The following is a 14,082-nucleotide window of genomic DNA, read 5'->3' as shown; positions in this document are numbered from 1 at the left end:
TTTGTCCCAAAGGACTAGACACTTCTATAGAAACTTTAGACATTTCAGATTCTAATTTCCCCGATTCGACTAGTTTTGAATTTATATAAGAGTGTGACGAACCCGGATCAATTAAAGCATAAATCGGCTCAGAATACAATAGAAATATACCTATAACAACATCATGTGCATCACCCTCCTCACGGGTCCGGACTACGTACGCTCTGGCTGGCGCTCTGGCCTCTGACTGTTGTGTAACTATATCGCTGTTTCTTCTGACACCTCCACCTCTAGACACAGAACCCGAACCACCCCTACTAGATCCTCTGTCACGAACAGTAGGTACTGATCTTTGAGATGTTGCAGGTGTGGCACTTTCACCTTTCGGCCAATCTCGGATGAAATGATCTGTAGCCCCACATCGAAAACATCTTCGAGTTACATCATCGAAATTTGGTTACCTGAAAATAAATTTGGATACGGTGATATCATTGATTCCTTTGTTTCCCATGTTGCCTCCTCCGAACCATTATAATGCCACAACACTTTAACTAATGGTACTCATTTATTCCGTAATTCTTTAACTTCTCGAGCTAAAGTCTTTACCGATTCTTCTGAATACGTCATATCCGGTCGTATTTCACTATGAGAAATCACATGCGAAGGATCTGAGCGGTACCGTCTTAGCATAGACATATGGAATACATTGTGAATCTTTTCAAGTTTCGAAGGTAACACTAATCTATAAGCTATCAGACCGATTCTTTCGATAATTTCATATGGTCTGATAAATCTTGGGCTCAATTTTCCTTTTCTGCCAAACTGCAATACTTTCTTCCACAGAGAAACTTTTAAAGACACACAATCACCTATATTGAACTCTATATCCCTTCTTTTCAAATCTACATATGATGTCTGACGGTCCGAAGCAGCTTTCAAACTGTCCCAGATTATTTGAACTTTTTCTTTAGTTTCTCATATCAAATCAACTCCCATTAACTTGGGTCACTCAATTTGAACCAATAAAAGAGAGGCTTACATTTTTTTCCATACAGAGCTTCAAAATGTGCCATTTTGCTACTGGATTGATATCTATTATTATAAGAAAATTCAGTTAAAGGTAAACACCTTTCTCAGCTACCACCAAACTTGAGTATATAGCACCTCAACATATCTTCCAGAATCTGAATCACCTGTTCCGATTGCCCATCAGTCTGAGGATGAAACGCGATACTAAAATTTAGTTTTATACCCAAAGGTTCTTGTAGTTTACTCTAAAACCTCGATGTAAACCTCGAATCTCGATCCGAAATAATAGATGTTGGCACCCTATATAAACTCACAATATCTGATATATACAATTTTGCTAACTTCGAAAGTGAAAAATTTGTTTTGACCGGAATAAAATATGCTGACTTGGTCAATCTATCCACAATCACCCAGATCGAATCTTTCTTTTTCAGAGTCATAGGCAATCTGGATACAAAATCCATCGTGACATGCTCCTATTTCCACTTAGGAATCATAATAGATTGTAGCAAACCTGTTGGTACCTGATGTTCTGCTTTTACCTGCTGACAAATCAAGCCATTTGCCAGAAATTCACAGATTTCCTGTTTCATACCCGGCCACCAATACATTCTTTTCAAATCACAATATATTTTTGTACTACCCGGATGAATAGAATACATGCTACTATGAGCTTCAGATAAAATATCATTTTTCAAAGCTGAATTATTCGAAACACAAATTCTATTGTGAAAATATAACATACCGCTATCATCAACAGTATATTCAGTACTCAATTTGTCCCAAACTATTTGTCTTTTCAACACTAATTTCGGGTCCTCATCTTGCAACTCCCGAATTTGTTGAGAGAACATAGGTTTTGCTTTTAATTCTGCTAATACAGAAACATCTTCATTAACAGAAAAATGAGTATTTATTCCCAGATGTGCAAACAATGATGACTTCCGACTAAGTGCATCAGCAACCACATTAGGCTTTCCGGGGTGATAATCAATAATCAAATCATAATTATTCAGTAGTTCTAGCCACCGTCTCTGTCTCAAATTCAGCTCTTTCTGAGTCATCAAATACTTCAAACTCTTATGATCTGTATACACATAACACTTCTCACCGTATAAGTATTGTCTCCAAATTTTTAAAGCAAATACAATTGCAGCCAATTCAAGATCTTGTGTAGGAAAATTCTTCTCGTGCGATTTTAACTGTCGAGAAGTATAAGCTACTACTTTTCCTAACTGCATTAAGACACAACCCAGTCCATTTAGAGACGCATCACTATACACAACATACGATACACTCGATTCTGGCTAAGTCAAGACGGGAGCTTCTATTAACATTTCCTTCAACTGATCGAAGCTCTGTTGACACTCATTAGACCAAAAAAATTCAATATTCTTTTATAGTAATTGGGTTATCAGTGAAGCAATCATTGAAAAATTCTTAACAAAACGACGGTAATATCCTGCTAATCCCAGAAAGCTCCGTACTTCTGTTATATTCTTTAGAATTTTCCAATTCACTACTGCAGACATTTTGCTTGGATCCACCAGAATCCCTTCAACTGATACAATATGGCCCAAAAATTCAACCTTGTGGAGCTGGAATTCACATTTGCTGAACTTTACATATAACTACTTTTCTCTCAAGGTCTGCAGCACAATTCTTAAGTGTTGCGCATGTTCAAATTCTATCTTTGAATAGATCAGTATATCATCGATAAACACAACTATAAATTTATCCAAATAAGACTGAAAAATTCGATTTATCAAATTCATGAAAGCAGCAGGAGCATTAGTCAAACCAAATGACATTACTAAAAACTCATAATAGCTATACCGAGTTCTAAAGGTAGTCTTCGGCACATCGCATTCTTTAACATTCAACGAATAATAACCAGATCTAAGGTCTATCTTCGAGAAAACTGCAGCACCTTTTAGTTGATCAAACAAATCATCTCATATAAGTACTATTGTGACATTTACTTCTAGAAATGTCTAAATCAATGTGAAGTCTATAATGCCACTAAGTCAATAAATATAATTTCCAAATAATTATATGCAGTATTTTCTTCAGGGAATATGCTAAAATCTTCAAATGCCCAAAAATCTATTAATATCAAACTTTGAGAGTGGATCTTATTTTTCAGGTGTACAACAGCTACATAACTAATGACTTTTCATATATAAGTTTTCTCTCTTGCAAGTTCTCATCAGTAATATTTTACCACGTAATTTTAATTGATAACTTATTCTGAATACTGTAGAGTTATACTCATAGTTTTTAAAAAAACTTGCAATTTTAGGTGCATCCAACCATAATAAGATTTAGATAGAATTATCATATTTTATTACTCATAAGTAAACCTTTCATAGACAAATATTTTATTTTCAACCCTTTAATGAGGATGATGAGAAAAGAAAATCACAAATATTATAAAATGAATATAAATTAATAACTCAATCCCTTTTTTATTTATATGAAATATAATATTTTCCTCATTCACAATCTCAATATGAGTTCCATTACAAATATCTTTTAAAAGTAATGCATTAACCATCACAAATTTTGTGCTTTTTAGATAGTGATATATTAACTCTTCTAGAGCTTTCAACTAATTTTGTACTATCAAATATTGGAATAATATTTGTTTGTTTTAGTACCAAATAAGATATATATTTTCTATCTATAATAATAGAATTCATTACTACATTTTTATATCATTCCTTAAAGAATTTTAACAGAAACAAAATATTTGGGCATACGCCACATATGTAGCCAATAATCTTTTATATCACATTGATAACATAAGTTATCTTTACCCTTTAAAAAGTTGTCTTGAGAACTTTCATTGTTTTCTTATTCATTACCATGTTCCCACTTTTAGTGGTCATTGAGTATATATTTTATTTTCTTTATGTTTACATTCACTTCGGGGAATACAATAAATTTACTAAGAAGAACTTATAAATGTCCCAATAGATTCTTTATTTCATAATCACCATCGCAAACATGCGTGGATTTTAAATTAGAATCTATCTATTCATGTTGTCATGATTAGTCTCCAATTATAATAAACATGATATAATAAATAAAATATAGTAAAATAGACCTGAAGATCTTTAACATCATCGTCATCACTTTGACAAATCTATTCTTTACCCATGCTTGTACAATTATAAATCAAAGATCGGGAATAAGAACCACAATCTATTTTGAGATTGAATCTTTCAACATCCTAAAGATGAAGTTGTAAGGGAGAAAGTTTAAGGTGAAAAGGAATTTGATTGGTGGGACAACTTTGAAAGATTTTTAAAAAATAAAGAATCATCATGCTGATAACATATTATAAAATAAAGAAAGATAGAGAAAATAAAGAACAAAGAAAATATAAAAGCAATAGAGAATATACTTTATTGATCAAAATGGGTGATTACAATGCTTCATCAGAGTCTCTATTATAGGCATAAGAAGTATAAAAGAAGTAGAAATATAATTCTAATAACTATTAGAATTTAAAGTATATTAAAACTTTATCTTGATTATGATTGACATCCACTTAATAAGATATTAATAACAATAATATATTTATATAATTTTAGAATTTTTTAAATTCATTCTAAACATGCATTTTAGTATTTTTTTAATACTTTTTAATTTTTAGACATATGTTAGCGTTGCATGTGCTACATCAACATACAGCCCAAATGGTATGTCACCTGTTAACTTTTGTCTACACATCAACATCCATAAACAGGCAATTTTCGTTAACAATATGATCTAATTTTTATTTTTTATCACTAAAGATTCAACAAGATGAACTCTTTTTTAAAGATTTATTTTTTTTAAATTTTTTTTACTAAAGATTTGTACTCTTAAACCTTTTATATTTATATACATCTAATTAGATACATATTTTTTAGAGAAAGAATAATGACCAAGAATATTTTTTTTTTGAAAGAGAGAATAAATACTTACATACAACAAAGAATCAAAGTATTTCAAAATAATACAGCGAAACTAGAAACTTATCCATATTTTCACATTGACCGCTTGTTTTAACTTTTACCATTTCGTTTCCCCATACCTACCTGATTACAATTGATACCTTTGGCATGTACTAAACCCCCCCCCCCCATTTCCTTATTTTAATATTTTATATATTTATAATTTTTAAAAGATTAAATTAAATTTTTATTATTTTGAGGTTATTAATCTAAAATTATAAAAAGTTTAAATAAAAAAAATTATAGTGGTAAGTATCCGCCCCTCTAGAGCATACAAAGTTAAAAAAAAAAGTGTACTTTTTTTTTAATATAAGGATGTTGAATCTAACCAAAAAACTAAAACAGTAGCTATTGTTTTCCTTTTCTGTGCCAAGATTGCATGATAGGGTTAGATTCCCATGGGCAAATTCAAAAACGTGTTTGAATCCAACTTTTGTCGAAAAGTGTTTTTAATTTTTAGAGTAATTTAATAAATAATGTAAGTTCAATAGTTAAAATAGATGAAAATTAAATTATGGGTTAAAATGAATTTTTATAAAGTTGAAGGACAAAAAAATTATTATGTCAAAATGTATAATAAAAGAAGTATTAAAGAAACAAAATACAATTCCTTCACTCGAAGCCCTATTTAAGGTGGATTTGGATGGGTAGTATGTTTACAAGCGGTTAGTTTAAAAACAACGGTGACGGTGAGATTAGATACTATAATAACTCTGTAGCGTGAGATAAAAAGTAAATTAAACGCATCGTACCACACCCGATCACCTATCCAAACTCACCTATATGTGCTTATCAATAATTTAGGGTTTAAATAAAATCTTTTTAATTTTGATGGATTTAGTTTGACCTAAACTATATTACCGTTAGGAAGAGACGTTTTTGGTGTGGTATTATTCTTTTTTTTTAAATCTAATTTTATTTATGTATAAATATTAATCTAAAATAATATTTTTTGAAAAAAGAATAATATTTTTACTAACAAAAAAAAAAAGATCGCCTTATCGGACTAGTAAGACTTCATGACCATAGGATTTGAAGAAATTCCTCCACTTTGTATGAGTCGAATTTCAATTAAAGATTTCGTATTTGGATTTAAATTATTATTTTATAATATTATATTTGTTTATGAAAATATATAAAGATAATATTTTTGTTATTTTATTTTTAATAATGAATATGTTAAAAGTTATGAATAATGAATTTTTAATATTTGAAAATTAGTAGAAATTTATAACACTTTAAACACATAAAAAAATAAAAACAAGATATAAATATGGTATAATGTGAAAGTATATTTATATTTAAAAAATACGGCATATCTCTAATCGAGTTGATATGACAATTTGATAAATAGTCCAAAATATGATATGACATGAAAATAATAACATAAACACAATATACATTAAAAAATCAGATATATGTATAATAAATTATTAACATGTAAAATTATATTTATATTATCTTTTTTATAAATATATATATGAGAATAATAGAAATATAAAAAAAATAGCATGAATAATCCACTGGTTTTGTCAAATGAAAATATAAGTTGTTTTTAACTCGGGAGATGCATGGATTATTTGTTACTAAAATAATATTTAATTTATTTATTTTTCTATAAGATTTATTCAAATTTGTGTTATTTAATCAAATATAAAAGTAATTCTAAATATTTTATAATTAAATAAAAATAAATATTAGAAATATTCATTTTTAAACATAATTAAAAATGATAATAGAATACAACTAAAACAATCAAATAATTTTTTTATCAAATATGGTACTTTATTTATATATTTTTATTTTTCATTTCTATTTTGCGATTATGAAAAATTATAAATATTAATAAGAAATATAGAACATTTACAGGAAAATAAAAGTAATTATTTTTTCTATATTTATAAATTTAAAAATCACATGAGCAATTTTTTTTATTTATAAACATGTCTAATAATAAGGAAAACTAAAACAAATATGTTAATGAAGTACCTAAAAATACAAAATACATATTAAAATTGAATAAACGACGTCTAAGAAAAATTGGATTAACCATCTTCGAACAAAATTAAATAATAATAATAAAATCATAGAAAACATTACAACACCTGTCCTCCACGATCCTATTTGCATATGAATCTTTTTACTAACTAATTTCTTACTCCACGTAGATTGTATATGTATATTTATATATTTTGTTTTATTTAATTATATATTTTTAATTTATATAATGTAAATAAATATCATTCAAAGATGTATGACTAATTATTTTTATTTATTTTATAACATATTTTTATTTCATATAATATAAGAAAATTAAAACACTATTCTAATAATATACTTTTATCTATAAACTTTAATAGTGTAGATTATAATGAAAGAGATCAAGAAGAAGTATAATTTAAATATTTATTGGATTTTATCTATTAATATTTTTAACTTTAATATTGTTATGGCATTCACTATTATTAACTCGTTACTTGATTAGATCCTGACCTGTATTCTATACGGTTCGCACTTTCTATGAGACTGCACGATGTGGGGTTTGCACTATCATATAAATGAATCCACATCGTATAAACACATGTTAACCTTAGAGTAGGATACATGTCGATGTGCATGTCAATGTACCTATTATATCACATCCATGAACAATAACTATATCATATAAATACATAGTTTAACCCATCTGAAGCGGATACACATAAATACTCAACAAATATTATAAAAAAATAGTATAAATTACAGTACAAGTATAATCAAAGATAAATATAAAAACACAAATAATCCCTACTTATAGAAAAGATAATGAACTTGCTGGTTCCAGAATCCACATGCAGCTTTCCTCTATTTTCTCTTTCGGCTCCAAAAGTTGAAAATATGGATCCAGTGTTCTATTTCAAAAGTAAGCCCAAATTATACGCTGGGCCTTAAATTTCTCAATAAAAGCCCAAATGGATCTAAGATTTCTAAAATTCAGATTTCTGGTAATTCAGCACTTCCAATTTCATTTTTTTTAAAAAAAATAAGACTCAAGTTTTAGTGTATTTCTGTTTTGGCACTTAACTACTATTTTTTGTCAATTTAATCACTTTCGTTAGCTTAATTTCATTCTTTAGTCACCCCACCATCAAAATGCTTTGGTTAGTAGATAAAAATGCTTATGTGACTTGGTATAATAATAAACTTAGCTTTAAATATGTATTCATTTTGTTAATTTAATCCTGATTTTGAAAAAAATCAATAAATATAACTCTCAATATTTACGCATTCTATCAAATTGGTCTTGATTTTTAAAGTTTAAATAGTATAGATTAAAAATAGTTTTTAATTAAAATTAAAAATAGTTTTTAATTAAAATTAAAAAATACATAAAAATTCAAAATTATTAAAATTTAAAATATATTTATAAATTGATAAAATTTGATATTTCCGCACCTTTTTTTCCACGTTATTATTTCTCCTTTTTGCCTTTGTTTTGGTCTTCCGCCCTTGGCCCTGTTTTTTTGGCAAATTAACACATGGCTGGAACGTCTCCTGTTGCCAATCTTTGATCGCCAGCAAACGGTCGTGCCTTGGGTCACCTTCGGCTCGTCCCATTTTGCTCACGGCCACCTTTATGGTGATTGGTTCATCTTGCGCTTTTATCATGTAATTTTTGTGGGCACAAAAACTGCCAAGGATATATCTTAGTAATAATGAAATAGGAATATAGATAAATCAGTCGGATCCACCAATTCCCTATTACCATTTTTTATCCAACCGATATTCTTTCTTTAAAAATATTCCTTTAACCGGTTGAATGTTAACAAATACTAATAATAATAATAATAATGATCTTACTTTTTCGTTTTCTCCCTTCTCTCTCATCTCCCCCGTTAAACTTCTTCTTTAGAACTCTCGCTTCCTCTTAGGTCTCTCAAGTCTCACCTTTAAAATTCTTTAATACTTTCCACAGTCGATAGGCCTCTCGCCCTCGCCTTCTTTAGATCAGTGGTTCTTGGATTCCCCGTGCGGCCACCCACTGTTATTTTGTTTTAATTCTTTGAGCTTTGAACCAAAGGAAAGCTAAACACTGAAACAAACAGGATATGAAAAATAATTGAAGAACTAGGAAAGAAAATGTGAAAAAAAAAGTTTAAATGATTTTTTATTAAAAAATAATAATATAAAACTTGGAAATTGCAAAGTGGACGGTGCTGGTGCAATTACATTTACCAGGCACGAGAAATAATAATGTAACAAAAAATTGTGAAGGTTAACTGTGAACTATTTAATTTTACCACTAACCTATTTTTATTTGAATTAATATTTGATTTATTTAAATAACATTTATATTTTTATTATTTTATTATAAATCGATTAGATAAATAATTCAATCGAAAATCAACCACCTAATCCAATTATGAAAACATGGAAAACAGAAGTACCGATGGAAGGGGAAAAAGTTTCTTGGTAGCCACTTGTCACCAATTCGTGGAAGCTCTCAAGTACTTGACAAAGGTAGTGGTAGCTTTACATGACCTAAGTTTCATGCAATACCGGAGCCAATGGGCTCGCAGCTTTTACTTAAAATTGAAAGATTTTTATAATTCAAAAAAATTTTAAATTAATAATAGTAAAATTATATTTTGATTTTTTTAAAAATTAATAAAAATTTAATTTAATTTTTAAAAATTATAAAAATATAAATTATTAAAATAATAAAATTATATTTTTATTATTATAAAAATATATAATTTAATTATACTAAAAAAGAATTTTACCTTTGCCATTGGTTTCATGCATAGGGACTTACGTTGGTTAGTTGACTCTCATGGTATTGTTTCACATATATAGCCATTAACAAGCATATTTAGTAAGTACCAAACAGGAGAGTGCTCTCCCTTACTTTATCTTCCATATCAACATTATGCCCATACTATATTTTGCAAATATATACAAACACAAAAAATAAAAGAATACAAGCATATTTGTATTTGTGGAGATGAAGATGAAGAAGATGAAGAAGATAAAAAAGTAAAGTGATGGGGGGTTTGATCTTTTTGCGAAAAGTTTTAAATACAATTTTAAAGAAGTTCAACGGGGGAACCGAGATAAAGGAAAAATGCGGGGGAGAGGAGAGAGGAGTAAGAAAATGAAATAAATCTTTACCTTTTTTTTTTTTGGTCACATGTCATATGATTGATTAAAATTTTTTTTTAACCAATGGATAACAATTGGACTAAAAGTGGTAATAAAGTTAAAGTTTAAGTATCACTTTTAATAAAAAGAATATTTAAGTACCTAAATGAGAAAAATATTATAGTTTAGGGGCTAATTTTTCATTTGAGCCTTTGCTTAGACCAAAATTTTTATTTTTGGTGGATTTGACCGCCGTTACTAATATTTTTTTTTGATATTATGTTGAAATTATCTTAATATTAGAAATATTTTTTTAGAACAATGAATGTCACCTTAACCACATTTCAAAGATTGAAATATCCCAAATTAAAGAGATCGTGAGCTATTTCAGTATTTGTGTTTGGCTCCAATCTTAACTAATATTATATTTAATGATATGGCGTAAGAAAAATATTTTTTATTTTTGTAACTAGCATCTATCATATAATATTTAGATTTGTGACACAAATAGTTTATAACTTTAATTATAAAAATTTATATAAACCTAATTTGGTGAAAATTTTATTTTAAATTGTAACTCTTTTTATAATATGTAAATTAAATCAAAATAATATAAAATTTATAATATATAATCTTAAAAAATTATTCTATTAAACTTTTTTATAAATAAATTTATGGAAAAAATATATATAACATATTTTTATAAATAATCATATTATTTTTATAATATATAATATGCACGCGTAAATAAATTATGTCTATATTTTTTTGTTATAATTTTTATGACATAACTTATTTACAAATAAGTGTATAGTAAAAATTTTATAACACGTTATTTTTTACAATATGCTTTTTGACTATGACATTAAATTTTTTTAGGATTTAAATAATATAATTTTTTATTATAACTTTATAAAATTAACATAAATTTTTTATAATATAAACTTTTAAGATTTATAATACAAGTTTAGAAAATTTTTACCATAATCATCCCAACCACTTGTTCCTATTTAAGCTTACTATATAGTTTTTATAACATAAACTTGTATAATTTTTTTTTATTAAAGTTAAATCATGTATGAGTTTTTGAAAAATCACAAGGTAATTGGATTTGAGTGTAAGTATCCACATAATTATTCTAATTCTTATCTATTTACTAAGAATTAGAAAATATAATTGGAGCACTCCAATTATACCCAATTCAGTGTGACTTTGCGATAAGTACTGAAATTACAAACGATTATATACTCAAATCCAACTTTTAGGTAACTTTTGAAATATTACCTAAGCAATATTGGGTGTGTGTTTGGCATTATTTTTGGTAACAAAAAGAGGCTTGACAGCCTTAAAAAAAAAGCTAAGAAAACAAAATGTCGATTAGCAGGAAGCATCAAAGGCATCAGCGCAGTAGACCTTCACCACCTCTTTTGGTGGCCCTTCAAACAATTGTTCTGACATGCCAGCCATGAAAGTCATCTTAACCAGACAGTCCGCAAGTGAAATTGTCTTTCGAAATACATTATTGAGCTCGACAATACCAATCACTCAATCAACATGAGCTTAATACTTTCTTAATTAAAGCTTTAATGTGAAATCAGTTAACATGATATTCCATACTTTCCTTAATTAAAGGAAATTAATAGAGTAAGTTAAGGGATGTGTATGTAGAGATACCTGGATAAGGGTTGACTTTTCTGCAACATTATCCCCAAATTAAGGAAGTCGATTTTATTTAGATGCAACAATAATAACATCGGTGTATCGGAGGGTTCTTAGTTTTTAGTATACCTCTGAATTGTTTTGGGCGAGTTTGTAGTTATAACATTTTAGTTTTTTTATTTTTAGTGTCAAATTATAAATTTTGGTCTAATTTATATTACAATAAAAAATAGGGTAATCTATAAAAATAGTCACTTTTGTTTGCCACAGGTTATATTTTAGTCACTTATGTTATATATTATTTTGTTACGAAGTGATCACTCTACCGTTAAGTTCCGTTATCTATCTAACGGTAATCCTACGTGACAGTTCAACTATATTTTAGGTGCCAACTTGGATTTCTAAATGGGATGAAAATAGATTTTTAATTAAAAAATTAATTAATTAAAATTTTTAAACCTAAACCTCAACTAAAAAAACTGTTCATCTCCTCTTTTTTATTTTTCTTTCGTCTCTTCTTTTTTTCAATGATTTTTTTTTCATTTGACTGGAAAAATTATTATTAAGCTCAAAATAGTTGAAATCAAATTGACTGCTTCATAAAGATGGATTCAATAGAAGGTTCAGGTATGTCTTCTTTGCATTCCTCTATCTCTTTAATTCAATAATGAAAAGCAAAAGATTAGATTTTTTATTATTTAATAAAAACCCTAAATTAAGGTTTAGTTAAGGTTTTTTTAGTTACGGTTTAGGTCTAAAAATTTTAATTAAAAATCTATTTTCATCCCATTTAGAAATCCAAGTTGGCACCTAAAATCTAGTTGGATTGGCACGTAGGATTACCATTAGAGAGATAACGGAACTTAACGGTAGAGTGATCACTTCGTAACAAAATAATAACATAAGTGACTAAAACGTAACATTTCACACATAAGTAACTAAAATGTAACCTGAGACAAACAAAAATGACTATTTTTATAGATTACCCTAAAAAATATAATTTATACATTAAAATTAAAATTTATAAAAAAATTATATTAATTACTTAAAAATATTTAAAAATAATTAAAAAATTATATTTATATTTCATATATCATAAAATTAATAACGAGCTATCATAAATTATTTTATTATATTTTTACTATAATCTAAATTGAATATTTTTAATGCCAAAATAATAATAGCATAACATTGTGGTAATAGTATAATAACACGTGAGAGCAAGAATACTTTACACTTAAGTCAATTATAATTTTTATTACAATTTAAGTTTATATATTCTATATGTCAATTGATGATTGGACATAATATATTATAGTTTAATTGGAATTTACTAAGACTGTCAATCGATTCATTACATCTAGATGGAATTGAGGAAATGAATTTAGATAATATTCAGGAAGGATAAAAGCCAATTGAAAAAATATCAAGGAAGCAACATAGGAAAGCAACATACATGCCTAGACAAAAAAGTTAGCAACTTGGGAAAACAACATCCAAGTTTAGACAAAAAAAAAGCAACTTGGGAAAGCAACATCTAGGTTCAGACAAAAAAAGGAAGCAACGTGAAAGCAATTATGTCTTGGAAAACCTGTATGGGATTCAAAGAAAATTAAACATAGTTCAAGAATTCTCCTATAAATAGAGATGAAGGAAGCCTAAGGGAGGCATCGAAGTTAGTTGGAAAAACCTTTCCCTAACCACTTCTCATCCACCATCCTCTCTTGATATCTACTTTTTATCCACCATCCTCTCTTTCTTTGTAAAAAAACATTTTCCTTACTACTAGTTTTATTTTGTGAATTTGTAATACTATCTGCTGTCTCCTCTCTCCCTTTGTAATTGGTATCAAAGCGTCAGTGTAACGTTATCTGGAGAAATAATATCGTAGTATTCATTGTAAGTTCTTATCCCTTATTTTCAATTTTGTTTATTTCATACTTGTTTATCTTAAAACTTATATACATGTTATTCTGTCTTACAATAGCCTATTTATGTCTGGGTGAGACTATTGACTTTTTAAAGTAAGAACATATAAAGATAACAGATGGTTTTAGATACTTGAGATAAATTTCATGAAAGAAACTGATTGTCTATATAAGGATAAAATTTGCAATCATGCTATGCATATTGATTCTAAAAATGAAAATAATATTTCAGCTCTTAGTAAGGGTTTTAATAGTTTAGTAGATATTACTTCTATATATTTTCATAAGTTATATAATAAAGTAAGTAAAATAAAATAGTAAATAAATAATTTAGGAGAAGTTACAGAATTAGATTTGAACAA

At 27.6% G+C, this 14,082-nt stretch overlaps 1 long non-coding RNA gene across 2 annotated transcripts; it reads right to left on the bottom strand.

Annotated features, from left to right (window-relative positions):
- Positions 1-7,708: 7,708 nt before the first annotated feature.
- LOC121211082 (uncharacterized) lies at positions 7,709-9,332 on the bottom strand. Of its 2 annotated transcripts, XR_005906458.1 has the most exons (4): positions 9,222-9,332; positions 8,853-9,084; positions 8,448-8,682; positions 7,709-7,903 (listed from the first exon to the last, which is right to left on the bottom strand). It is a non-coding gene; the product is annotated as an uncharacterized lncRNA (long non-coding RNA). The 2 variants fall into 2 exon arrangements; XR_005906457.1 differs by lacking the exon at positions 9,222-9,332 and having other exon boundaries at positions 8,853-9,213.
- Between the last annotated feature and the right edge of the window lie 4,750 nt (positions 9,333-14,082).

This window comes from Gossypium hirsutum, chromosome A12 (genome assembly GCF_007990345.1).
Source record: "Gossypium hirsutum isolate 1008001.06 chromosome A12, Gossypium_hirsutum_v2.1, whole genome shotgun sequence".
Classification (NCBI taxonomy): domain Eukaryota; kingdom Viridiplantae; phylum Streptophyta; class Magnoliopsida; order Malvales; family Malvaceae; genus Gossypium; species Gossypium hirsutum.
This window is presented reverse-complemented; position numbering and strand designations above follow the sequence as displayed.